Below are 25,813 nucleotides of genomic sequence, written 5' to 3'. Positions count from 1 at the left end.
TTTGGAGATTAAACAACACATACCTAAATAATACATGGGCCAAAGGTGAAGCCTTGGGAGAAATTTAAAAAAATATTTGAAATCAATGAAAATGAAAGAACTTAAAATTTGTGGGATGCAGTGTAAGCAGTGCTTAGAGTAAAATTATGGCATTGAGTGCATATATTAGAAAAGAAAAAAAGATCTAAAATCAATAATATAAGCTGCCACTTTAGAAAACCAGAGAAAAAAGAAGATAAACCGAAAGTAAGCAAAAGAATAAAAATTATAGCAGAAATCAATGAACTTGAAAACCAGAAATCAATAGAGAAAGTCAATGAAAGCAAAAGGGGCTTTCATATTAGGGGCTGCCATATTAGTTTCCTAGGGCTGCCATAACAAATACTATAAACTTGGTAGCTTAAAACAACAGAAATTTAGTCTCTCAAAGTTCGGCAGGCTGGAAGTCTGAAATGAAGGTACCGGCAGGGCTGTGCTCCCTCCAGAGGTGCTAGGTGAGAGTCTCTTGACTGTTCCAGCCTCTGGAAATTGTTGGCATTCCTTAGCGTGTGGTTGTAACACTTCAATGTCTGTCTCTGTCTTCACATGGCCTTATCTTCCATGTATGTCTCTCAAAACTCCCTCTGCCTCGCTCATAAGGATACATGTGATTGTGATTAGGGCCCACCTGGATAATCCAGGATACACTCCTCCTTTGGATATCCTTAACTTAATCATCTTTTCCTCCCATTTAAGTTAAGATTGATAGATACTACGATTTCACATGGATATCTCTTGGGGGATCATTTTTCAGCCTATCACAATCATTAAGACTCGTAAACTTCAATCCAGGATTACCAAGAAAAAAGGAGAAGACACAAATTACAAATTAAGAAATGAAAGAGGGTCATAACACTGATCCCACAGACATTAAAGGATAATAAAGGGATATTCTGAAGAACTCTCTGCCTACAAATTTGATAATATACGTGTAATGGACTAATTCCTTGAAAGACACAAACTACCAAAATTCATATAAGGAAAAATAGATAAATTGAATAGGTTTATATCTATTAAAGGAATTGGATCAATAATCAATGACATTTCAAAAAAGAAAGTACCAAGCCCAGATGGTTTCCTGGGTGAATTCTATCAATCAAATATTTAGGTGAGAAATAATACCAATTCTCTACAACCTCTTCCAGAACACAGAAGCAAGAGGAATACTTCCTAACTCACTATGAGACTAGCATTACCCTAATACCCAAGCCAAGTTTATCAAGACATTACAAGAAAGGAAAAATGGAGATCAATGTTTCACATGAACACAGATGAAAAACTGTCAACAAAATATTACCAGATTGAATGTAACAATATACAAAAAGAATTCAACACCATGGCCATGTGGGATATATTCCAGATATGCAAGGCTGATTCAACATTCAAAAATCAATTAATGGAATTCTTCGTTATCAATAAGCTAAAGGAGAAAAATAATATAATCACATCAACTGATGCATAAACGGCATCTGACAAAATCCAACAGTCATTCATAATAAAAACTCTCAGCAAACCAGGATAGAGGGGAACTTCCTCAACTTGACAAAGAACATCAACAAAAACATACAGCTAATATCATACACAATTGTGAGAAACTAGATGTTTTCACCTTAAGATTGGGAACAAGGCAAGGATGTCATAGCTCACCACTCCTACTTAACATTATAAGTGGAAGTCTTAGCTAATGCAATAAGAAAAGAAAAGGAAATAAAATGTATACAACTTGGGAAGGAAGAAATAAAACTGCTTTTGTCCACAGATGACATAATTGTCTATAAAGACATCTAAAAGAATATATTAAAAAATGGAAATAATATGAAATTATGGAACAGTTGCAGGATTCAAGGTTAACATACAAAAGCTAATTGCTTTCCTATATACCATAATGAACAATTGAAAACTGAAATTAAAAACACAATACCATTTACATCAGCATCAAAAATACCAAAAAATGAAATACTAAGATATAAATCTAACAAAACAGGTACAGGAAAACTACACAATTTCAATGAAAGAAATCAAAGAGCTAAATAAATGGAGAGATATTCCATGTTCATGGATAGGAAGGCTCATATTGTTAAGTCACTTTTTCCACACTTGATCTATAAATTCAATGAAATCCCAATGAAAGTCCCAGCAAGTTACTTTGTGGATATCAACAAAATGATTCTAAAGTTTATATTGAAAGGCAAAAGACTCAGAATACCTAACAATATTGAAAAAGAAGAAAAAAATATGATTGACACCATCCAACTTCAAGACGTACTACAGAGCTATAGTAATTAAGACTGCATGGTATCGGTGAAAGAATAGAAAAATAGATCAGTGGAAGAGTACAGTAATAGAAGTACACAAATATAGCCAATTGATTTTTGATAAAGGAGAAGAAGTAATTTGATAGAGAAAGGATACTCTTCAACAAATGGTGCTAGAGAAACTGGACATTCATGTGCAAAAAAGTGAATCTAGACACAGATCTTACAGTTTTCACAAAAATCATCTCAACATAGGTCACATCTAAATATAGAATGCAAAACTCTAAAACTTCTAGAAGACAGCACAGGAAAAAACCCAGGTGACCTTGGGTTTGATAATGGCTTTATCAAAGGCACAACTCATGAAAGAAAATTTGATAAGTTGGACTTCATTAAGATGAAAAACTTCTGCTCAGTGAGAGACATTATTAAGAGAAAGAAAAGACAAGCTACAAGCTGGGAGAAAATATATGCAAAACATTTATCTAATAAAGGAATTGTATTCAAAATATACAAAGAACCATTAAAACACAACTGTAAGAAAACAAACAACATAATTAAAAAAACAGGCAAAAGATCTGCAAAGATACCTCATCAAAGATTTATAGATAGCAATTAAGCAGATCAAAAGATGTTTAACATCATATGTGATTAGGGAATTGCAAATTAAAACAAATATGAGATACTACTACACACCTATCACAATGGCTAAAATCCAAAAACTGACAAAATCAAGTACTGGCCAGGATGGAGAGCAACAGGAACTTTCACTGCTGGTGGGAATATAAATTAGTACAGCCAATTTGGAAGGTGGTTTCTCACAAAGCTAAACAGTCTTAAAATACAATCCAGCAAATGTACCCCTAGGTATTTTCACAATTGAAGCCTTATCTCCATACAAAAACCTGCACATGAATATTTATAGCAGCTTTATTCATAATTGCCAAAATCTGTAAGCAACCAAGATGTACTTCAATATGAGGTTAATGGATAAATAAACTTCGTACATCCATACAGTGAAATATTATTCAGTAATAAAAAGTAATGAACTATTAAGTCACAAAAAGTGGAGGAAACTTACAGTGTGCTGGTCACTTTGCTAGGGCTAGAGACAGAGTGGCAACTAAACAAACACATTTCAAATTATTATAAATGCTATAATGGAAGGGAGGTGTCATTTAGTTTGAGATTTAAAGATAAATATAGGTATTAACTAGAAGAGTGGGGGAAGAATTTCAGGCATAAGGTGTAGTATGTGCAAAGGCACTACGGTAAGAGAAAGGGCGCCTGAAGAGATAAATGAAACCCAATAAGGATGGTGTTCAAAACGAGCTAAAAAGTGGTGGAGGCCAGATGACATAGGGCCTTTTTGGGACATGAGAAGGATTTTGGTTTTTATCATAAGATCAATGAGAAGGTACTAAAGGGTTTTAAAGAGAGGATATCAAAAGGTTTGGCTTTTCAAAAAATTGTTCTGGCTAGGGCGTGTTTTGTATAGCCAAAGCGTTCCTATTACCTGGAAGGACAAATGGCTTCTAAAACCTTGCTCCTTCTCTGAGTGGAATGGCTCTGGAATTTCAAGCGAAAAATTATACTGAGGCTCAAATCTAGGAAATAAGCATTCTGAAACTTACCTTTAGTTACCTGGGCCAGATATACCTATGAAGATGATTTTTCTACCAGGGTGTCTGACTTACTACGTTCTAAAGATATGCCAGTGTGGTCTAAAAGATGGACTTTCTCTTGGACTTAGCTTGGCATCAGCTTATTTTCTTTGTCCACAACTGTTTCAATGATCTTGTCACCAAATATTAAACATTTTTAAATCCTTATCTTATTTGACTTATTTGAAGCCAATTCTTTCTGGAAATGTCTTCTTCTTTCCTTACTTTCCATGATAATACACTTCTGGCTGTCTGCTTACTTTTCTTGACACTTCTCAATCTCCTTTGGGGGCTTTGTTTCTCTACTCAACTCTGAACTGTTGGGTTTTCTCCTCTCATTCTACCGTCTCTTTCTTGATGTCATCCCACTCCCACGGCTTTACTAACCATCTATATAGCTAATGACCCCCAACTCTGAAGTGTTTCTCTCCAGCTCAGATTTCTGTTCTGAGCACCAGACATACATAACCACCTACTAGACATTTCCACATGGCCACTCTAAACATATACAATGCAGTACGTCTAATACTGAACTCATGATCTCATTTTACACCCCTCTTTCCCTTGTTCCCCCTTTCACTGGAAACTACCATCTACTCAGTTATTCAAGACCTAAACTTACGCATTATCCTTAACATCTGCCTCCTACCCTTGCAAAATAATCAATCCTGTGGATTTCAACTTGTAAATCTCTTTCTATTTCTTTCTATCCCCATTACCATTATGTTAATTTAGAGGACTATCATTTTCTTAAGTGGATTACTGAAATAGTCTTTTCACTTGTTCCTTGCCTTGAATAAGTTTTCTAAGTCACGAATATGAATGTGTCAGTCCCTGGATTAAAACTATTCAATGACCCCTTTTTATACCTAGGATACAGATGAAATTCCTTAAACATTGTTTACAAAGTGCTTCTTGCCTATCTTTCCAGCTCATGTCTCATCATTCACCTATCCACCTCCATATTTCAGCCAGGATGAACAACTCATATCCTCTAGAACACTCATCATATCCCCTTTTACTTAACTAGCTCCTACTCATTCTTTAGATTTCAGCTTGGATATGAGAAATCTGACCTGTTATCCAAATTAGGTGTTCCTCTCATATGCTACCATAGCACTTTGACCTTTCTACTGGATAGTAAGCACAATGAAAAAACATTTTTTTTAAACCATTTGTTCACTAATGCCTAGAACAGGGTTTAATAAATGTTTATGGCATTAATGAATAAGGTTCCTTAGGCCTGCTTCACATAATTCTTATCTTCTAATGGCTGGCAAGAATCTTTGTGATTGGTAAGTACCCTGCAGAATACAAGTTATGGATATTTAGTAACGGTCTATAGTTAACCCAATGTGGATTACAGGTTGATTGCTTTGTGAACACTAAGATAATGAAAAGCCTATGATTCAAACAGGAAAGAAAGAAAGAAAAGTAAGCAACTAAGCATATAACTCCCATGAGTAATTCTATCCTGGAGGAGGATTTAAAAATGACTCTCATTACGATAGCACCATTGTTGATTTCAGCACAGTTTTCTGTGGAACAGGCAACAAGTGCTACCGGAGGCCCCCCTGGTGGCTGAAAGAACACCTCTTGTAGTGAAATAAGGGGTCATTCATTCAGTGAATACTTACTGAGGATTTATATACATATATACACTATGTGCCAAGTACATAGTAAGTGCTTGGGGATACAGCAGTGACCAAAGCAGATAAAAATCTCTGAACTTTTAAAGTTCTTGCTCAGCATTTTATCTTTATTGCCTTGAAGAATGTTTATTAAATATTTGTGAATTAATTAATTAATGTTTCTTAAGTCCAATTTCCAATTTGAATCATTCTGTATTTCCTTGTGTTCTGATAGCCTTTCATTCTAGAGGTAGTATTGCATGGAAGATTCCACAGAGAAGGAAGAAAGATGACTGCGACATGATTCTCCTGGGGAACCTCTACTTCTCTCCTATTTTCCATAGAAGAAAACCATTTTTCTCCATAAATCATTTCATCAAAACTTAGCATAATTACCAACAAGTGTTAGTTTGTGACATTTAATGCATGTCTCTTTACAGTAAATGGGTAGTGAGTTATAAGAAATGATCTTTTATCATAATTTATCAATTAATTTTGTTGATGATTTTGGTTATGGTAATTGCAGAGAAATGTTATTTATTCATACCAGGATGATTCCTTAATTTTAGCAAGTTATACATGTGTTCTATGTACCTTATTTGAAGAGGAAATCAATTTGTTATTAATTTTGTTATACTTTTTGACAGTTTCTCTGTACAATATCTGAAAATTGAAGACTTGAACAAAATCAACCCAAGCTTCTATCAAACTTCTTTATCTATATGCTCTAGGGATTATAAAGATAAAAGTAAGGTTATTGTTTCTTTGAGAGCTAAAGTACTCAGTAAAGCATTCATTCATGTTTCTTCAAAAGAGAATACTTCTGGTATATCAGCAGTCTGATAGCACTAAAACATGCCTTACGTCACATTTATAGGTATCAGAATTCTTTTTTAAAATGTAACTAATAATCAGGATGACTGTCATTTACTTTTATTTTGGTCTTCAGGGAATGTTGTTTACTTTGCTTTAAAATTTATGCCGGTCATTTGGTTATATGCCTTTTTAAATTAGCTTGAAGGAAACAATCACTGGGGAGAAAGCGGAAATCAATGCTGATCCGATATTGATAGCTACTGTGCTGTAAACTGTGTGTCCTTTCTAATTAAATGTAAATATGTTCAGTTCTAAAGTCCAGCAGCAATGACAACAATCACTAGGAAAGATTGCCTAAGTACTGCTCAACTGATTTGCCTGGCCTTTCTTTCATAGTTCTGCTTGTGCAATCACTGGTGGGGTGAATGCTGGTTGTAACTGACTTTTTTAGGTCATCTTCAGAGAAAAGATTTGACAAGAATGTGGAGTGCTCTGTAATACCTAAAGTTACTTATTAACTACGTCCTTCTGATAGCTAATCAATGGCATTGCATAGAGTCAAATTTGTTGCACTAAACTGCCCTCCTGCCCAAAGCCAGGTCTTGGTAAATATTTAATGGCAGTAAAGGTGTTTTGCTACTTATCAAACTGATATGTTAAAGCACTCTTAAAAGCAACTTTATCTTGCCTTCCCTTCCATAAATAATTTGCTCAGCACCATACTGTGTAGGTGTAAAAGCATTTGAATTATTTCATTTTCTTGAGTATCTTGCTCAGGAAAAAAGCAAATGAGAATAAATATAAAAATACTGCTCATTTTAATCAGTACAATGTCACTTAAACATGAGGGGAAAACAAAACAAAAATGACAACCACCAAACTTTTCTACTTGGCAAAATGCCAATTTAGAGCTTAAACTAACCCAAACTGTTTTACTTAACTAAACATTATACTCAACTTGTTCAAAACCTGTTATACAGCTACTGTCATAAGAGCATATTATAATGTCTCTGTTGCCACATACTCTCTAAAATACAGAAGACGTTCGGATTTTTATTTTTTATTCAAAACAGTAAAGATTGGGTTTAAAATCTTTCCCTTTTAAATTATCTGTTGGGTTTTAGGCACCCATATTTTACCTATCTCCCTCTGGCTAGGCAGAAAAACTGGCAGTTTTGTTTAACAAATAGGAAGAAATTTCTTGACTTAAGTTTTATTAGAATAGTTGGTTAGTTTTTAGGTTCTTTCTAAAAATGAGGCTATTTCCTTAAATTTACGAACACATTTCATTCTTATAGATTTTAAAGGAAGTTAATGTATATTTTTTCAATCTGGCAAAAGAAATATTTTACATGTATTTCAGTCTAAAAATTTAATACACTTACTAAATGATGACTGACTAATGAATTTTAAAAGCTTAACTGTAGAAAGTCACAATTTTTTTCCTAAGATTCAAATAAGAGCTGGTGACTCAAAGCATTGTACTGGATTAATGAACCCCCAAGAAGTGTCCCAAATCAAAGGTGTTTAGTTGAAAATAAAGAAAAGTGTTAGAGAAAAAGGTTGAAGTTACATTTTCAGAATGGAAAACTATTACAAATGTGCCGGATTTTGAGGTGGTAGCACTGAATTTAGCAATAGTCAGATGATCTGTTTATTTTACTTTGTTATCAAGTTTTTTTTTTCTTACATTGATGATGTATGGAAGAGAAATAGCTTCCTAATATCAGTGACACATGAAGTCAAACTTTAGTTATTACCGACAGTCTAACTGCTATTAAGGCAAAGTTTCTGAATTTCCCCCCAATATCCTGTCTAAGGATAGTTTAATAATATGGTGTTATACTCTTTAACAGAACAAGGCACTACGCTCCAACTTTTTAACAAGAGTTTTATTTTGTACATTGCCGATCTCAGTATATCGAAGTGTGGAGAACAAGAATGTGGCATAGAATATGAGTGCTTTAAAATTGGTAGCTCCGGTTTATGTCTCTTGAAGAAAAATCGATATTGATTTGATATCTTAAATATTACATGATATAATGATATTTCCTACTTCTCAAATTTTGGCCAGGGACCCAGGTCAGACCAGAATTAGGGGCAAGCCATTGCGTACATGCCTGGGACTGTAATCCAAAATAGTGATGAAACTTACATGGAATAAATTGAAAATATGGTTCTAGTTAACTTGGTTGTATAGGCAACCAATAACTCATATATATGGAAAAATAAAAATTAGGTGTATTGCTCCTGAAATAGAGACGTCTCAACTGAAAATCAAAAAGAAAATTTCTGTCTCTGATGCACAATTGTATCTTATAATGTGCAATGTCAAATTGCATCAACTACTTTTCCAGTCAGCTAACTTCTGAAACCAAATAATATGTGGTGTGATGCACAGGGGTTAAATTTTAAATCCTTTAATACACCTCCTCAGAAATTGTTTTGGAAAATTGCAAAAGACGCACAAGAAACAATAAGACAGAAGGGGCATCTAATCCAGATAGCGTGAGGGATTAAGGGAGGGCTTCCTGGATTCTAGAGAAAAACAAGTAGCATTTACCCAATTAATCAAACAACGGGAAATAAAGGGAGTTGCATATGAAGGCATGGTAGCATGAGAGAACCTTAGCTGAAAATGTTTAACTCATTATGAGCTTGCAAATACGGCTAGTCCTAAATAGAAACCTTCAGATCTTTGTAAAATGGGTGGAGGGGGAGGAGTTATGTTACAAGGGAAACATAGTGCCCTCAAACCTCTACTGCCAAATATTTCCTGAAAGCGAGAAGAGAGAATAACCTGTGCTCAGACTGCTGGGAGGCCAATGGGTAGAACCTCTTGGGCCTGGCTGAAGACATGTTCATTCTTAAGGTCTTCCTTTATTCATTCAACCAATATTTTCAGGGTGTCTACTTTATGCTAGATACTGTTCTAGATACTGGAGACAGAGCAATGAACAAAACAGATCAACATTCCTACTCTCATGGAACTTTCAGAATGAAGTTTATCCAGCTCTAGCAAAGACCCACCTGGCAGGTAGGTGTTCCCTTTCTGAAGACCTCACCCATAGCCCCTGTCCAAGAGGCTCTTATCTCTCACCTATTTTCTACTCTATCCTCTACACTAATACTCTCAGAAACCAATTATTAGGTTTTTATAACCTATAATTTATTTGGAATTTTATATTTTCAAATAAGTCCTCTTTTTTATAGTATATGTATTTCTGGAATAAATTTTCTGACAACAAAGTATATATTGCTATAATGTGTCCTTCTGAATAGTAAAGATATATTTGAATGTTATACAAAAGTCACAAAGAATATTAGTTACAGTTTTTGAGAATTATTCAACTATAAAAACAATTCCTCAGTTTTCATAGATGTATGCTTATTTTCCAGAAGACTAATAAGATATAAATATATTCTTATGAGAAAAAACAATAAGACAAAGTTTTTGATGTTAAGAAAAGACCTGAAATCACAAGTAGTATAGTTTTTAATACTGCAGTGTCTTAATCTACCTTTTAGTAATTATACTGTCTATAAGAGGTTTGTATCTGGGAATAAAAAAATCCAAGTACAGATTTTTTTTTGAAGCAAATAAATAATGAAAACAAGCAAACCATCCAATCCAACAAACTAAGAGGTAAATGATGTGGTGGAGAAATTTTTATTGCCCTTATAGTTTTATATCCAGCTGGCACTGGACTGAAATAGATTAGGGCAAGATGATAACTGCTGCTGACCTTACTGTTAAAAAGAATGTTAGGCTCCTTCCAACAAGAAAAATGGTATTTCCTATACCTGAAAATTAATAGCTGCAGTATGCTTGGTTTTAATTTTATTTGGTTCCTATTATGGCTGTATATTGAACTTACCCATAACACAAGTATAAATACATGGTTCTAAACTATAATTCATTCTTCACTTGGGAATATTTTATGGCCAAATATCATTTAGCTGTATTTATTTAGGTTGGGGAATATGTATCTGATTTCATTCACTACTCAAAAAATACATATATACTGTTTTAAAGAAAGATTCAAGTAGGAAAAAACAACTAAGGAAAACATGAAAGAAGACTAATTTGTAGGGGTAATGCATTGGAAACTGGTCTTCAGCTTGTTTATTTTGTTTGTCCCTGCTGTTAGTATGATGAGATCACAAGTAAAAAGCTACCAACATTAATACCATGGTAATGAGGGAGGAATTCTGAAATAATGGGAATACATCTATTTTTCTGTAATTTATTGAAACACAATGAAGACAAGAAGTAATGATTAATGTATTTTTAAGAGTAAATGACATATAAATGGAATAAATCCAATTTGGTAAAAAGGAATTTACCAAATTCTCACTATCACACTGAAATATATTTCAAAAATTAAAATCATGTAGCTTTCCTCAATAAGACTAAATTCTAAAAATGCATGCATTTAAAAAACATCTCGGTGCCTATAAATGTGCCAAACACATTAGTGGCTCTCATGTTACAAATCTGAATAAAAGCATTTCTGTCCTTAAGAAATTCAGAGTGCAGCTGAGAAGACAGATAATTATACTACAATTTGGGAGCAGAGAACAGGCTGGTGAATGGGTGGGAAGAGTGGCAGCAGGTTATTCAGAAGAGAATAATTCCTGAAAAGATAAGCATAGGACAGCATGAGCAAAAGCATAGAGGTGAGAAAAAGAATACTACATGAGTAACTACAAGCAGTTTGGTGTGGTGGGGCCTCAATTGCATGACAGGGAGAGGAAAAAGATGAAGCTGAAGAGGTAGTCATGGGTTAGATCACGAAGAGCCTCATAAAGTATAACTTTATCTTGTGGGAATGGAGAACTATTTATTCAATTGTTTCAGGAAGGGTAATGGCAGCCAGGAGAGAGTAATTAAGAGCAATCAGGCAGACATGGGCTTGAAAATGGTCTCTACTAGATAAATTTCAGGCATTTTTTAAAAAAAGATTAAACAAAGTACATACACATATATTGTACTTACCATACTAACCTAGCCAATAGTAATCACATACAAAAAGGTGTCACCTATAGCTTTTGCTATTATAATTTTGGTTAGTCATAGTTTAGGTGGATTTGGGGCAATAGGTCTGAAGAAAACAAAAAACTGACCATAGAGAAATTATTTAGGAGGCTATTTCAGTAGTTCAAGTGAGACATAATGAGGATCTGAACAGGACTGGCAATAAGGATAAGAAAAGAGAAAACAGATTCAAGAAATATATTTAAGAAATGAAATTGATGGAATCTGTTGACTTAAGAGTTCAGAAGGAAGAGCAGTTTTATTAAGAATGTGGCTGCCTTCAGTTTTAGACATCCTGATTTGGGGTACCCATAGCATATCTGGAAATTCCCAGCAGACAGCTTTGATATATAAACTAAAACCAAGAGAGAGGACTGGACTGCATGTCCGCATTTGGGGATCACCAATATATAGGTAGCTAAAATCAGAGGAGTAAATGGAGACAGTCTATGGAAAAGACTGCTATAGTACAACTATTATCACAAACAATGAAAATATTGCTTAAAAAGTTATAATAAAATCATATTAAAGCTTCTTTTCTGGAAGAGACATTGTCTTTTTCTGGTATTGTAAATGAAATAATCAATGAAAAATATTTATTATCTACCTCCTTGTACTCAGTACTGAGAGAAATAAGAGAAATGTAAGTATAGTAGTACAGTATTGTACTTTGACAATACTGTATATCTCACATGGATCTATACATATATGCTTCTTCCACACAGCTCTCATACCACAAAATAGCACTTTACAGTGAAACTATATATTTTCATTCTCTCTTTATCTTAGCACACTTTTGTTATCATTGTCAGCAACAGGATCATGAACAGTAATTGAGAAGTGAAGACTACGGGGTTTTTAGTCAAAGGACCTGAGTTCTTCCAATTACTCTCTTTAAGGCTTCAGGTAAATTACTTAACTGAATTTTAGTATCCTTGACCGTAAAAACCTAAATAATACTGCTTACTTCATGCAGTTGTTATGAGGATCAACTTAGATTATGAAGATGAAAGAACTGTGCCAAAATTAAAGCTCTGTCTAAGAGCTATCACTACACTATTAACACTATCTCTACACCCTCGGTGTTGGACTACCTAAACAGCATGAGAAGTAAGGGTCTGAATGTCCACACCAATATGGCAGTAATCACCAGCCCCAGAAAAGGTCTAATTTGGGAAGCATCTTGAATCCTGTAATCCAGCTGTACTAAGGGATCTGGAAACATGAGCACAGTTCAGATTAGAGAGCACAGTTATGAGCAGAGCCAGTAGACAAACACAGGATTCCAGGGATCAACAGATGTTTATTTTGGGGCAACTGTATGACTTAGGCTTGAAATGTCTTATTTTATTTGTTCTAGGTGATTCCAGACTTTTCGGTACTACCTGAACTAGACCCACTTTGTAGATTTTGATAAACGGCTACTGAAAAACCTCTCCTGATTATACAGAGTTTGATAGTCTCCCTCTAAAAGTGACAGGGCCTTTAAATCACACACACATGAAATAAAAACATGTATCTGAGATTCTAGCCTAAATAATAGGCATTTAAATCTTGAATTTTGGGGACAGGGAAAGAAAGTGAGTATATTATTCAATAGAATAAGTTTTCTCTAATGAATAATTCTAACTAAATAGCCAGATAATTTCAATAATTAAAGATAACACTGCATATGCAAAAACACTAGATTTGGTTAAGACACCTTGGTTTTAATTCCATCCTTGCAACTAACAAGCCATGTTACCTTGAATAAATCCTGTTTAACTTTTCTAGGTCTATTTCCAAGTGTGTAGATAATAACAAAAATGATGTCTACCCTTTTTATGAGTTTTAGACACTAAGTTGGGCATTTTACAAACATTATATCTAACCAGGGTTATATAGCAAGTAAATAGTTGAGCAAGGATTCCAACCATTACACATCTTCTTCCAAAGATTATGTCATTTTTGTCTTTCAAAAAATGATATTCTCAGGATCCTTTTAGTCCTAAAATTTTGAAAGACTGAAATTAAATCAAGGACAAGTCAGAAATTCTAAATTCTATTATGTACTACATCAAACACTAGTTATGGGATCCTGAGAAAACAACTAATTCTCTCCCTGTTTTACTTTTTGAACCATTTAAATGAAGATAATAATTCATGCTAATAATCTCAAAAGATGTGGGAAATAAAAAGTGCTTATGATCTTCATATGGAAGATACAAAGAATATGAATAATAATATAATTGTATATCACGTCTAAGCTTTTGAAATTTCTTGAAATTAAAAAAATTCACAGGTTTAATTTGTAAACATGTCAACAATAAGGATGATCAGATGGGAAATTGAAAATTTTTTCTTCCACTGGTAAATAAAATGCACATGTTAGCACAATTTCTTTTACAATCCATTACTGCTGCTTCTTAATGCCACTGCCTGGGTTTCTGAAAGGCAATTTCTTAGAAGCATATTTAACCCAAAATACCTAATGACTAAAGCTTAAGGAAAAGAGAATGAATGTCCTGCTACTTGACATCAATCACATTAATTCTACCTAACAGAGGGCTCTTGCATTACTCCTAACTGGAAGGCTCTGAAATTAAAACACAGAGTTTTAAAGTTAATGGGAGTTGTACAAGTGAGACACTCTATGTCAACTTGATAATGTTCATGGATAGCGCTATTCCTCTGTTTGATCAAGAGTTAACGCATGTGCAGTAATTCTCTATTTTCACAATATTCTTTTTGACAATAAAGATAACAACTGAGAACAGTTTTTAACTGGCTAAACCTGATGTACTGGTTTTGTTAATAAAAAATTCAAGACAATTAATGAAATGGATCTATTAAGACAGTCCCCCAAAGTAGTGCAGCTGCCCCACCTACAAATGAACTTCTCATGACCTATCTTATTCAGAAAGAACTGTAGTAACTTGCACTAAAAATTGTTACATATAAAAGGTTCAAACTAAATCAAAGCATTACTCAGGAGCTGGCAAGATATTTCAAGAGAAGAAAGCTTGATATGGCCAACTTTAATCAAGTTTTCATTTACTGTTCATACTCATTAGGCCATTTCTGTAATTCATGCTTTTCTACTTATTAAATTTTAATACATGTAAGGCTACTTTTGAAAATCAATTTAAGGTATCAATAACTAACACTTGGCTGAGTTCCAGATTTCATACTTTGTTTTTCCAACTGTATTGAAAAGAAAGATTTTCGAGTAGCCATATCTCTTTTCTTTTCATCTCAGATCCTTAATGGTAAAGTGCTGGGCAAAGAATTGGAAAAAGAACTTTAAGGTCCACAATGATTTGTTTGATACAACTGATAAATACAGCCCAGTAAAATATTTATTTTATACAGTTTCCCTCCTCAAAAACATCCTTTTTTTTAATCTAAGTCATCTTTTGATTTTTAAAATCTGTTAGATGTCAATTCTTTTTCTATCATAAATATATATATTTTTCTCAAACAATTCTGTGGCTATCATGGGGGATAATCAACTCCATTTCCACATACACAAATCAGAGTCAATGCAGCAAAGCTCACTGTTCAGAATCTGTTGGTGAAAGCCAGAGACGCATACAAAAAGGCAGGTGAATGTGTCACCCATGGTGAAGATGCAGAAAACTTTGGATATACAATCTTTTCCAAACCAAAGAACCCTCTCACATCATATCTGAAGCTAACTTTCATTTAGGAATAAAAAATCATTAAAAAACCATCTCAAATGTACACAAGTAGAAGAGACATTGGCTCCTAGGATACCTATAAAGTTATCATAATAGCAATCTCTTTCCCTTCCATAAATGTTTGTTGAGTACCTATATCGTATGCAAGACAGTAGAGATAAGGCACAGAGATGAATAAGATACCATTAAGAAATTTAATTTTAGTATGGAAGTGACACACAGGTGAATAAGAGAATAACTTAAAACTTCATAAGCATTAAGATAGGAGTGCTGGATTCAATGGCAGTATGTATAAAGTAACTAATACAATCCTAGGAAAGAGATGTTAAGAAGAGTTCCATAGAGAATATACATCTTTATGACTAATAAATTTGGATGTAGACTTTAAAAATGTATTTTTTAGAGGATTTTGAATCAAGGCAACAAATCAGGATTCCTATTTAAAACTTATCCAATGAATGAAGTAACTTCATAGTTACAGTTGCAAATCCACTTCATTATTTAAATGGATATGGTTTTTAAAATATTAGGGTACAAAGCTTCTTAATACATTCAGATACTGTAAAACATTCACATTCAGATCAAATGTATTTTTAATGTACTCAAATATCTACAGTTTGAAGAATTTATGCATGTTTTGATTTTTAAAGAGGTTGGAAAATGGGGGATACTTTTTTTCCTGTTTTTCATTATTTTTAAATAGAAATATTTTAAAAGCTACAGAGTACATGGGAAACCAAAAAACTCTGTACTCAAAAATATGTGGCTGATTTAATAGTGTGGAAAATATGAATTACTTTTCCAAGTCATTTATTTCTGGAAATAAAACTTATATAAAAATATATACTATTATATGCATTTTTGCCTCCCACTAAAAAAAAGCATCAAAATTTACAAAGAAATAAACCCAAAAAAAGGAAGAGAAGAGAGGTGGGAGTAGAGGTGGTGATCACCCATAACAAGAAATTTTAATTTATTTCTGGAAGACAGAAAGTTGATGTGTGTCTGAAAAAGGTAGAAAAAATACATCCTAGAAAGTACTGTATGAGAACTCTAGAGGAGGAGATGCTAATCTACAAAACGGAATGCTTAGAAGACACAGAAGCAACAAGTATAAGGAGAGTAGGAGTGAGAAAGATGGTCCTAAAACACGAGGATTAACTGAAGGTCTCTCTATGGGCCCTCTACCTGAGCACAGAGGACTGGACCATGATGTTTACTAACAAGCAAAAAGCCAGCCATGCTTTCTCTAACAAGATTCACTGATCTGGCTAGGGAAAGCCAATAAGGTACTGCAGAAAGCTAGTCTGGACATGCACTGTCAAGTAAAACATTCCTCATTTTGGCACTTGTGGAATTCTTTATCCCCTAGCTTAACATTAAAGTGAATCCTACCAGTTTCTGTTCCCCATTCCACTCCATACTGTGATCTCCAGCAGAATTCTCACACAGGGAAGAAATGTAGAAAACACAGACTTACTTATACAACAGCCAATGAAGTCCTTATCATATATTCCACCCTTCTTTCGTGACTATGAAAAAACATATGACGAAAATCACAGGACAAAAAGAAAGAACAAGGTAAATAAAAAAACTGATCCCCAGACAATTCAGGTTACAAAAGTAAGAAAAAATTAATAGTAACAAATAAGAGAAGATATTATATTGATTATAGAGGATCAGGATGCTATGAGAAAGGAATAAAAAATGAGAAAATATTGTAGAGAATAAAAATGCCATTGACTAAATTAAAAGTTAATAGATCTTGAAATAAAGTTGAGAAAATTTCTAAGAACATGTATCAGAAAGTTAAAGATTTAAAAATATAAAGAAAAAATATGAAACAGCTAGTCCAGGAAGAAAAGTATCAGGTAATTAGGAAACCAGAAAGACAACGTAAGAAAAAAAAGGAGGGGAAAGAAATAATAAATCCTCTTAAAGAGCATTTCTCAGAGCTAGAAGACAAAAAATCACCAACTAGAAAGTATCCACCAAGGGAGATCACAATAAATGAAAAAGACTCACTTTTGTTTCTGAAATCTCATAAGGAAAAATTTTCTAATACCATCCAAGAGAAAAAGTCTACAAAGGAAAAAGAATGATTCTGAATCAATAAAGAATCAGTTACTGGAAGCAGGAAAAGAGAAGAGTAAAATCTCAAAAGTTTTCAGGGGTTACAATTTTCAAAACTGAATTCTATATTCAGAAAACTTATGTATCATCTACTGCGTTTGGAAGTTACTTTATGAGAGAATAAAGCGAGAGAGACCAGGAGTTCTAAGAATAGTGAAACCACCACAGTAGAGCTCTGAAGAGAAATCCTTGGTTTTCAGCTATGTAGCAGTAATAAAACAAAGTAGGAGGATAGAAAAAGCTGAAATAATAAAACTCAAAAAACCAAGAAAAAGAAAGGCAATTATAAATTCCAGTCAAGATGAAAAAGACATAAGAAAATCATGGTTCAAGTAAGAAACAAACAAAATTCAGTAAGATTTTAAGTAGTTGATGGAGTATTTTAAACATTCTTTTGTGTTGATCCAAAGAACATTCCCCTTTGGCTCAGTGATAAATTCAACTCAAAGGAAGGGAACTATAATTCTAGAATACATTATGAGTCAGTGGAGTCAATAATGATTCTTAGTTTTAAAATTTTAGCATCAACCTGTATACAAAGCATGAAGAATTTGATGTAGAGGCAGAGAAAAAAGTTAATGCTAATAACTAACATCATAAAAGTGTGACTTGATAGTACATGGGAATATTAAGGAGAAGGTAAAGAAAGGTAGCATAAATGGGAATGAAGACTCATTAATATGGTCTCTTAAGACAGGGAGTCATACATGTCTTATGAACAATCTGAAGAGGAAATTAAGAAAGAAATTCCACTGACAATAACAACTAAAAGAATCAAATACATAGGAAAAAATTTAACCAAGGATGTATACGACTTATACTTGAAAACCTACACAAAACATTGCTAAAAGAAATCAAAGAAGGCCTAAATAAATGGAAGGACATTCCATGCTCATGGATTAGAAGACTAAATATTGTCAAGATGTCAATTCTATCCAAAGCAATTTACAGATTTAACAGAACTCCAATCAAAATTCTAACAGCCTTTTTGCAAAAATGGAAAAGCCCATCATTAAATTTCTTTAGAAGGGTAAGGGGCCCTGAACAGCCAAACAACCTTTAAAAAGAAGGAAGTCAGAGTACTCATACCTGCCAATTTTAAAACTTAATGCAAAGCCACAGTGGTCAAAACAGCAGGGTACTGGCGCAAGGACAGATACATAGACAAATGGACTAGAACTGACAGTTCAGAAATAGACCCTCATGTCTATGGCCAACTGATTTTTTATAAGGTTGCCAAGTCCACTCACTTGGGAAAGAACAGTCTCAATTCTACAAATGGTACTGGGAAAACTGGAGGTCCAGAGCAAAAAAAAAATGAAGGGACCCCTATCTCACACCATATAAAAAATTAACTCAAAATGGATGAAAGACCTAAATGTAAAATACAGGACTATAAAACTCCTAGAAGAAAATGTAGGGAAGCTTGACCATTGTGTCAGGCAATGGTTCTTAGACTTCAAAACAAAAGCATGAACAACAGAAGAAACAACAGAAAATGGGATCTCATCAAAATTAAAAACTTTTATGCATCAAAGGACTTCATCATGAAAGTAAAAAGACAACCTACAGAATGGGACAAAATATTTGAAAAACACATAACTGATAAGGGTTTAATATACAGAATTTATAAAGAAATTCTACAACTCAACAACAAAACAAAAACAATCCGATTTAAAAAATGGCAAAAAGACTTAGACATTTCTCCAAAGAAGGTATACAAATAGTCAATAAATACATGACAAGATACTCAACTTCATTAGAGAAATGAAAATCAAAATCACAATGAGATACCATCTCACACCCATTAGAATGGCTACTATTAAAGGAACAGAAAATTACAAGTGTTGGAGAGGATTTGGAAAAGGAGCAACACTCATTCATTGTTACCGGGAATGTAAAATGGTGCAGTCACTGTGGAAGAGTTTGGCAGTTCCTCAGAAAGTTAAGTATAGATTACCATATGACCAGTGACCTCACTTCTAATTATATACCCCAAAGAATTGAAAGCAGGGACTGGAACAGATATTTGCACACCTATTTGCATTATTCACAACTGCCAAAAGATGGACGCAATCCAAGTGTCCACCAACAGATGAATGAATAAACAAAATGTGGTATATACATACAATGCAATATTATGCAGCCATGAAAAGGAACACAGTTCTGATATATGTTGACGACAAGGATGAAGCTTGAAGACATCATGTTAAGTAAAATAAGCCAGACACAAAAGGACAGAGATTGCATTATCTCATGGATATGGGATAATTAGAATAAACAGATTTATAGAGTCAGAAACTAGAATAAAGGTTACTAGGGGCTGGGGAAAGAGTAGGGAACAGGGCACTAAAGCTTAATTGGTACCAAATTTCTGTTTGGTGTGATGGAAAAATTTTGGTAATGGATGATGGTGATGGTAGCACAGCATTGTGAATGTAACTAACACTACTGAATTACATATCTGAATGTGGTTAAAGGGGAAATTTTTTATAGGTATGTGACTAAAATAAAAATTAAAAAGAAGTCTTCTAACATGGAGAAAAAAAGGACATTATTGGGACAACCGAAAAAAATTGGAATATGGACTGTGTTCTGGTTTGCTAAAGCCTCAATTTTGCAAAATACCAGAAACGGATTGGCTTTTTTAAAGGGGATTTATTAGGTTACAAATTTACAGTTCTAAGGCCAGAAAAGTGTCCAAACTAAGGCATCAACAAGAGAATACCTTCACTGAAGAAAGGCTGATGGCATCCGGAACACGTCAGTCAGCTGGGAAAGCATGTGGCTGGCATCTGCTGTTCCTTTGCTCCTCAGTTTTGGTTTCAAAATGGCTTTTTCCAAAATGTCTCTGGGCTTCTGTCTGCTTCTGACTCTCTTAGCTTCTCTCTTTCAGCTCCTGTGCATCCTTGCTTGTTCTCCCAGGGTGTTTCTCTCTAAGCATCTGGGGGTCCTCTCTTAGCTTCTCTGGGGCAAACTCTGGGATTCATCTCTTAGCATCTCCAAATGTCCTTCTGTCTGCATCTTCTAGCATCTCCAAGTATCTGGATCTGTGTTGGCTCTTAGCTTCTCTCCAAAATATCTCTCTTAAAGAACTCCAGTGATCTAATTAAGACCTACACTGAATGGGCGGGACACTCCATGGAAATGATCTAATCAAAAGGTTTCACTTACAATTGTGTGGGTCACATCTCCATGAAACAACCTAATCAAAAGGTTCCTCCCTAATCAAGATTAATAAGCCTACCTCCACAAGACTGCATTAAAGAACACGGCTTTTGTGGGGGACATAATAGATTCAAATAAGCACAGAATGTACGATTTATATCATGTTAAATTTCTTGAACTTGATATTGGTACTTAAGGTGGGTACACAGTGCATGTCTGATTACTCAGGAAATGTACCTGACATTAGAGGAGCATGATGAATGCAATCCACTCTCAAATGTTTATATAATAGACAGAAAGACAGACAGATATATAGGAAGAAGGAAAGGAAGAAAGAAGGAAGGAAGGAAAGAAAGGAAGGAAGGAGAAAGAGAAAGAGAGGAAGAAAGAAAAAGAAAAAATGTAAAATGCCAGAAGTTGGCAAATCTGGATATTTGAATGAGGGTATATATTGGAGCTATATGTATTGCTTTTGTATTATTTTTGAAACATGTCAGTAAGATTGAAACGATTTCAAAATAAAAAAAAATTACTGGAGAAAAACACACAGAAAGTAGAGTTAGTGGATATAGTTGAAATTTGTTGAAGCAAGAAATAGGGGCTTTAAGTATATTAATTAAAGCTACAAAGTAAATGCTGCAATTTCCTAGGGCTGCCATAACTAGCTATCATAAACCATGTGGCTTAAAACAACAAAAATTAACTCTCCCAAAGTTCTGGAGACTAAAAGTATGAAATCAAGATGTCAGCAGGCCATGCTCCCTCTGAAGGCTCTAGGGAAAAATCCTTCCTTGCCTCTTCTAGCTTCTGGTGGTTGCTGCCAGTCCTTGGTGTTCTTTGGTTTGTGGCAGCATAACTGCAATTTCTGCCTCTGTATTCACATGGTTTTCACCCTTGTGTGTCTTCAAATCTCTTATTAGGACACCAGTCATTGGATTTAGGGCCCACCCTAATCCAGTATGACCTTGTCTTGATGTGATTTTGTCCACAAAGACCCTTTTTCCAAAATGGTCACAGTCACAGATACCAGGTATTAGGACTTCAATGTATCTTTTTGGGAGATAGAATTCAACACACCCAAGTAAGTAACAGAAAGAATTACAAGTAACATGAAGAGCTAACATCAAGGGAAGGAAAGGAGAAAGGGCTAAATCCTTACTTTGCATATCTTACTCTCATTACATATAGTCTGTCACAAGGTGATAAATAAAAAATTAATGTTATACACATATGATTCAGACTCAGTTATGGAAGTAACTCCCAGAAGCAGTAAAAACAAAACAAAACAAAACAAAAAACCTTCTCCAACAGAAACAATGTAGGAGAACTCAGGGTGAGTAGTAGTGAGGTAGGATACTTTTTTCATAAGGAGTTATTTTATTTGATAGAATATAAATGTATTTATACTATTTACTTTTAGGTTAAATGCCTTTGATGTTAGCCAATAATATGGATCTAAAAAAGAACAGAAAGAACTTTAAGGATAATAAACATATATTTATTACTGAAATTCCTAATGATTTGATTTATTTTAATGCCTAAATCACTAAGCTTATAATGAGCTTTAGGACAAGATATATGATGTATTAAGGGGAATCAACAATTCACACAGTCATATAATTTCTAAGTTAAATAAATCACAAATGCCCTATAATGAATCAACTTTCAAAAAAATTACAGTATAAAATCTAGTTCATGGATTCACAAGTCAGGGTTGTCTAGCTTTTAATTACTTCCATTTCATCAGACACCCAGGGGAGTGAATCTCCCTGGCAACGTGGAATAAGACTCCTGGGGAGGAATGTAGACCCGGCATCGTGGGATGGAGAACATCTTCTTGACCAAAAGGGGGATGTAAAAGGAAATGAAATAAGCTTCAGTGGCAGAGAGATTCCAAAAGGAGCCGAGAGGTCACTCTGGTGGGCACTCTTAGGCACAATTTAGACAACCCTTTTTAGATTCTAATGAATTGGGGTAGCTGGTGGTGGATACCTGAAACTGTCAAACTACAACCCAGAACCCATGAATCTCAAAGACAATTGTATAAAAAATGTAGCCCATGAGGGGTGACAATGGGATTGGAAAAGCCATAAGGACCACACTCCTTTTGTCTAGTTTATGGATGGATGAGTAGAAAATAGGGGAAGGAAACAAACAAACAGACAAAGGCACCAGTGTTCCTTTTTACTTTAATTGCTCTTTTTCACTTTAATTATTATTCTTGTTATTTTTGTGTGTGTGCTACTGAAGGTGTCAGGGATTGATTTAGGTGATGAATGTACAACTATGTAATGGTACTGTGAACAATCGAATGTACGATTTGTTTTGTATGACTGCATGGTATGTGAATATATCTCAATAAAATGAAGATTTAAAAATAAAAAAAAAATTACTTCCATTTCAGTACTAATTGCACTGAAAGACAGGTGGAGAAAAGAAGAGAAAATAAATCAAATTACTCATATTCATTCAATTTGTTAAATACTTTTTAGGAGTATTTGGGACAAGAGTAAATATATACATATATACTTACTATTGTAATGTTTTCTACAACTCTCCATTTTGTCAAGGTTTACATTGATAAACATAATTATTTAAGATCCAATCTGAGCACATGTTATGACTTGAGTATTTTGTCAACAGTTTTCAGAATATATCTGTCAAAGATTTCTCGCCTTTTTTTAATTGGCAACATCAACTGTAGAACCAATTAACAGGGAGATTAAAAGAAATGAAATAGATGTATTGATTGTTAGAAATGACTCTGGCATGGCAAAAATTTCAGCAGCCTGTCTGATTGAGTACTGATACATGGAGTGTGAAAAATATTCCTCAGGTGAAAGAAGGAAAAATGTGATTTGCTGCCATTCCCTTCTTTGCTGGCATAAACCTGAAATTATTTTAAGGTAGTTCTGTGAAAGTCTATAAAGCCAAAAATGTGCTAGAAAATTTTGAAGTGTTACATAAAAGTAAATATCTGAAGAATTTAAACTTGAAGACATAAGGGAAAGTATCTTTATCAAAATCACAGAATTTGAACATAGTATATATTCTTTTATAAAAATTGATTAATGCAAAAACTACAAGTGCTCTCCATACACATGAAAGGGATCAGCAGAATATTGATTTTGAAATTTAAGATCCTGTTGTTCTTTTAGAATAATTAACAGTGCAAAGGAAGATTTTTAGTTCTCTAAAATCCCTTTAAGAAGCTTTTCTCCTCTTGCACTTCCATGCTTATCCTAACCCACTGATTTTTAAAAGGTAACAGCTCAGCAAACAATGACTTTAACTTCCTTGTAAGGATTTTAAGAGTATTTAATATGCTAATGAATAAAGTGAACTGTTCAGACCTTGAAAGTTGATAATTATTTTGCCAGGCATGAAAATATGGCTATTCACAATTATATATTGGCAAATCAAATACTCCTTGAAGAATAAAAAAGACAATAAATATAGTTTAGACAAGGAAAAAGAATTTTGCTATGTATTAAAACTTATATATAAAAACATCAGCTAAAACAAATATAATTTCATGCTAATCACACTGTGGGCACTATATAAATAAACCACTACAATGCTAGCACTTAGGAAGACCAGTTTCAAACTAAGTTGCCTTCTGCAGTGATACTTTTAAGTATCAGCTATGGCTGATACTGCTACAATATAGACTGTCCTTAAAAGGTAGCTATTGAAGATATTAGCACTTAACTGAGGGTTTCTCTCAGTATAGTGATTGAAATAATATTATAAAAGAGAGTTTTGGACAAAAGCATTTTGATTTTCATTGGCCAGCTTTTTTTTTCTTTAGCACTGATTTGGACTTTAATAATGAATTATTTTCACATTCACTGTATCCTTCCATCTTAAACAAACCAGCAGCTCAGGGAGATTCAGTGACTTGCCCAAGACCACACAGCTAATAAGTGATCAAACCTTGTTTTTGTTTTTAATTTGAGAGATATTTGATTCACAGCCATGGGATTATGGAGTTATTCAATAGCACAGTCTATTTAAGTATTGTTTTATAAAATCTGCCATTAGGAGTCCTGAACTTTGACTCTAATTATGCTCTTTTGCATTCATGGCTGGATCATCTCATCCTTTTAGGTCACCTACCAACATTAACTGCTGCCTATCTACACATACCTTGAAAAGATAGGAACCAAGAACCTTTAAGTTCTTTGAGCAAAATAAAGTTACATTATATCTGTATCACTAAACAGAGAGCTCACTGGAATTAAAATATTAGGATAAATGAACATGTCATGTTGATTCTAGCTGCCAGTGGGAGTAAAAAGTGAATTGGCAGCATCAAATAGTTCTGAATTATCCACAAGCACCTATCATTATGCAGCCTCTTGTTATTCTATGTAACATGTATTTATCCTTGTAATTTTTAATATATACAAATACAGTAACACAAAGAAGTATTTGTGAAACAGTGAAGCATTTCAGTGCCAGGTGAGTGCATCTTGAAGCTATGATTGGAAGCTGGCCAGACAACCACATTTTACATGTTGCTGGATTTGTTTGATACCATTTTGTTCAATATTTTTGCTTCCATATTCATAAGAAATGTTGATCTGTAGTTTTCTTCTTTTTTGTGACATCTTTATCTGGTTTTGGCATCAAGGTAATACTAGCCTTATAAAATGAGCTGGAATTATTCTCTCCTCTTATATTTTTCGGAAGAGTTTTGTAAAGAATTGGTAATTCTTCTTTACATGTTTGGTAGAATTCAGTGGTGAAGCCATATGGGCCTGAGCTTTTCTTTGTGGGTAGTTTTTGATTATAATTCAGTATCTTAACTTGTTATATTAATCTATTCAGATTGTCTAATTCTCATTGAGTCCGTTTTGGTAGTTTTTGTCTTTCTAGGAATTTTTCCATTATACCTACATTATCCAATTTATTGGAATTTGATTGTTCATGGGAATTACTTGTAAGTCTTTTTTTCTGTAGAGCCAGTAGTGATGTCCTCTCTTTTAGTTCTGATTCTAGTAATATGTATCTTTCCTCTTTTTTTCTTGGTCCATCTAGCTAAAGGATTGACAATTGTGTTCTTTTCAATGAACCAGGTTTTAGTTTAATTGATTTTCTCTATGGTTTTTATATTTTCCATTTCATTAATTTCCACTCAAATTTTCACTATTTCTTCTCATCTGCTTGCTTTACGTTTGTTCTTCATTTTCCAGTGTCTTAAAGAGGATGGTTAGGTAATTGATTTGAGAGCTTTTTTCTTTTTAAATATAGCCATTTATACTATGAGTTTCTTTTAATGCACTGCTTCAGCTATATCCCATAAGTTTTAGTATATTGTATATTCATTTCCATTCATCTCAAAGTATTTTCTAATTTTCCTTTTCACCCATTGGTTACTTAGGCA

At 33.9% G+C, this 25,813-nt stretch overlaps 1 protein-coding gene and 1 long non-coding RNA gene across 10 annotated transcripts in view; one reads left to right on the top strand and one right to left on the bottom strand.

The window, feature by feature from the left end:
- MIPOL1 (mirror-image polydactyly 1) overlaps positions 1-25,813 on the bottom strand; it is a 521,065-nt gene that overhangs the window by 103,397 nt on the left and 391,855 nt on the right. The gene's annotated exons all lie outside the window — the stretch shown is intronic.
- The window catches only part of LOC119532443, a 64,633-nt gene continuing 47,632 nt past the window's right edge, over positions 8,813-25,813 (top strand). For both annotated transcript variants that reach the window (XR_005216542.1, XR_005216543.1), the window contains exon 1: positions 8,813-9,442. This is a non-coding gene — a long non-coding RNA (uncharacterized LOC119532443). The remainder of the gene's footprint in view (positions 9,443-25,813) is intronic.

Source organism: Choloepus didactylus, chromosome 4 (genome assembly GCF_015220235.1).
Source record: "Choloepus didactylus isolate mChoDid1 chromosome 4, mChoDid1.pri, whole genome shotgun sequence".
Taxonomy (NCBI): Eukaryota; Metazoa; Chordata; class Mammalia; order Pilosa; family Megalonychidae; genus Choloepus; species Choloepus didactylus.
Note: the sequence above shows the minus strand (reverse complement) of the source record. Positions and strands in the feature narration are given on the sequence as shown.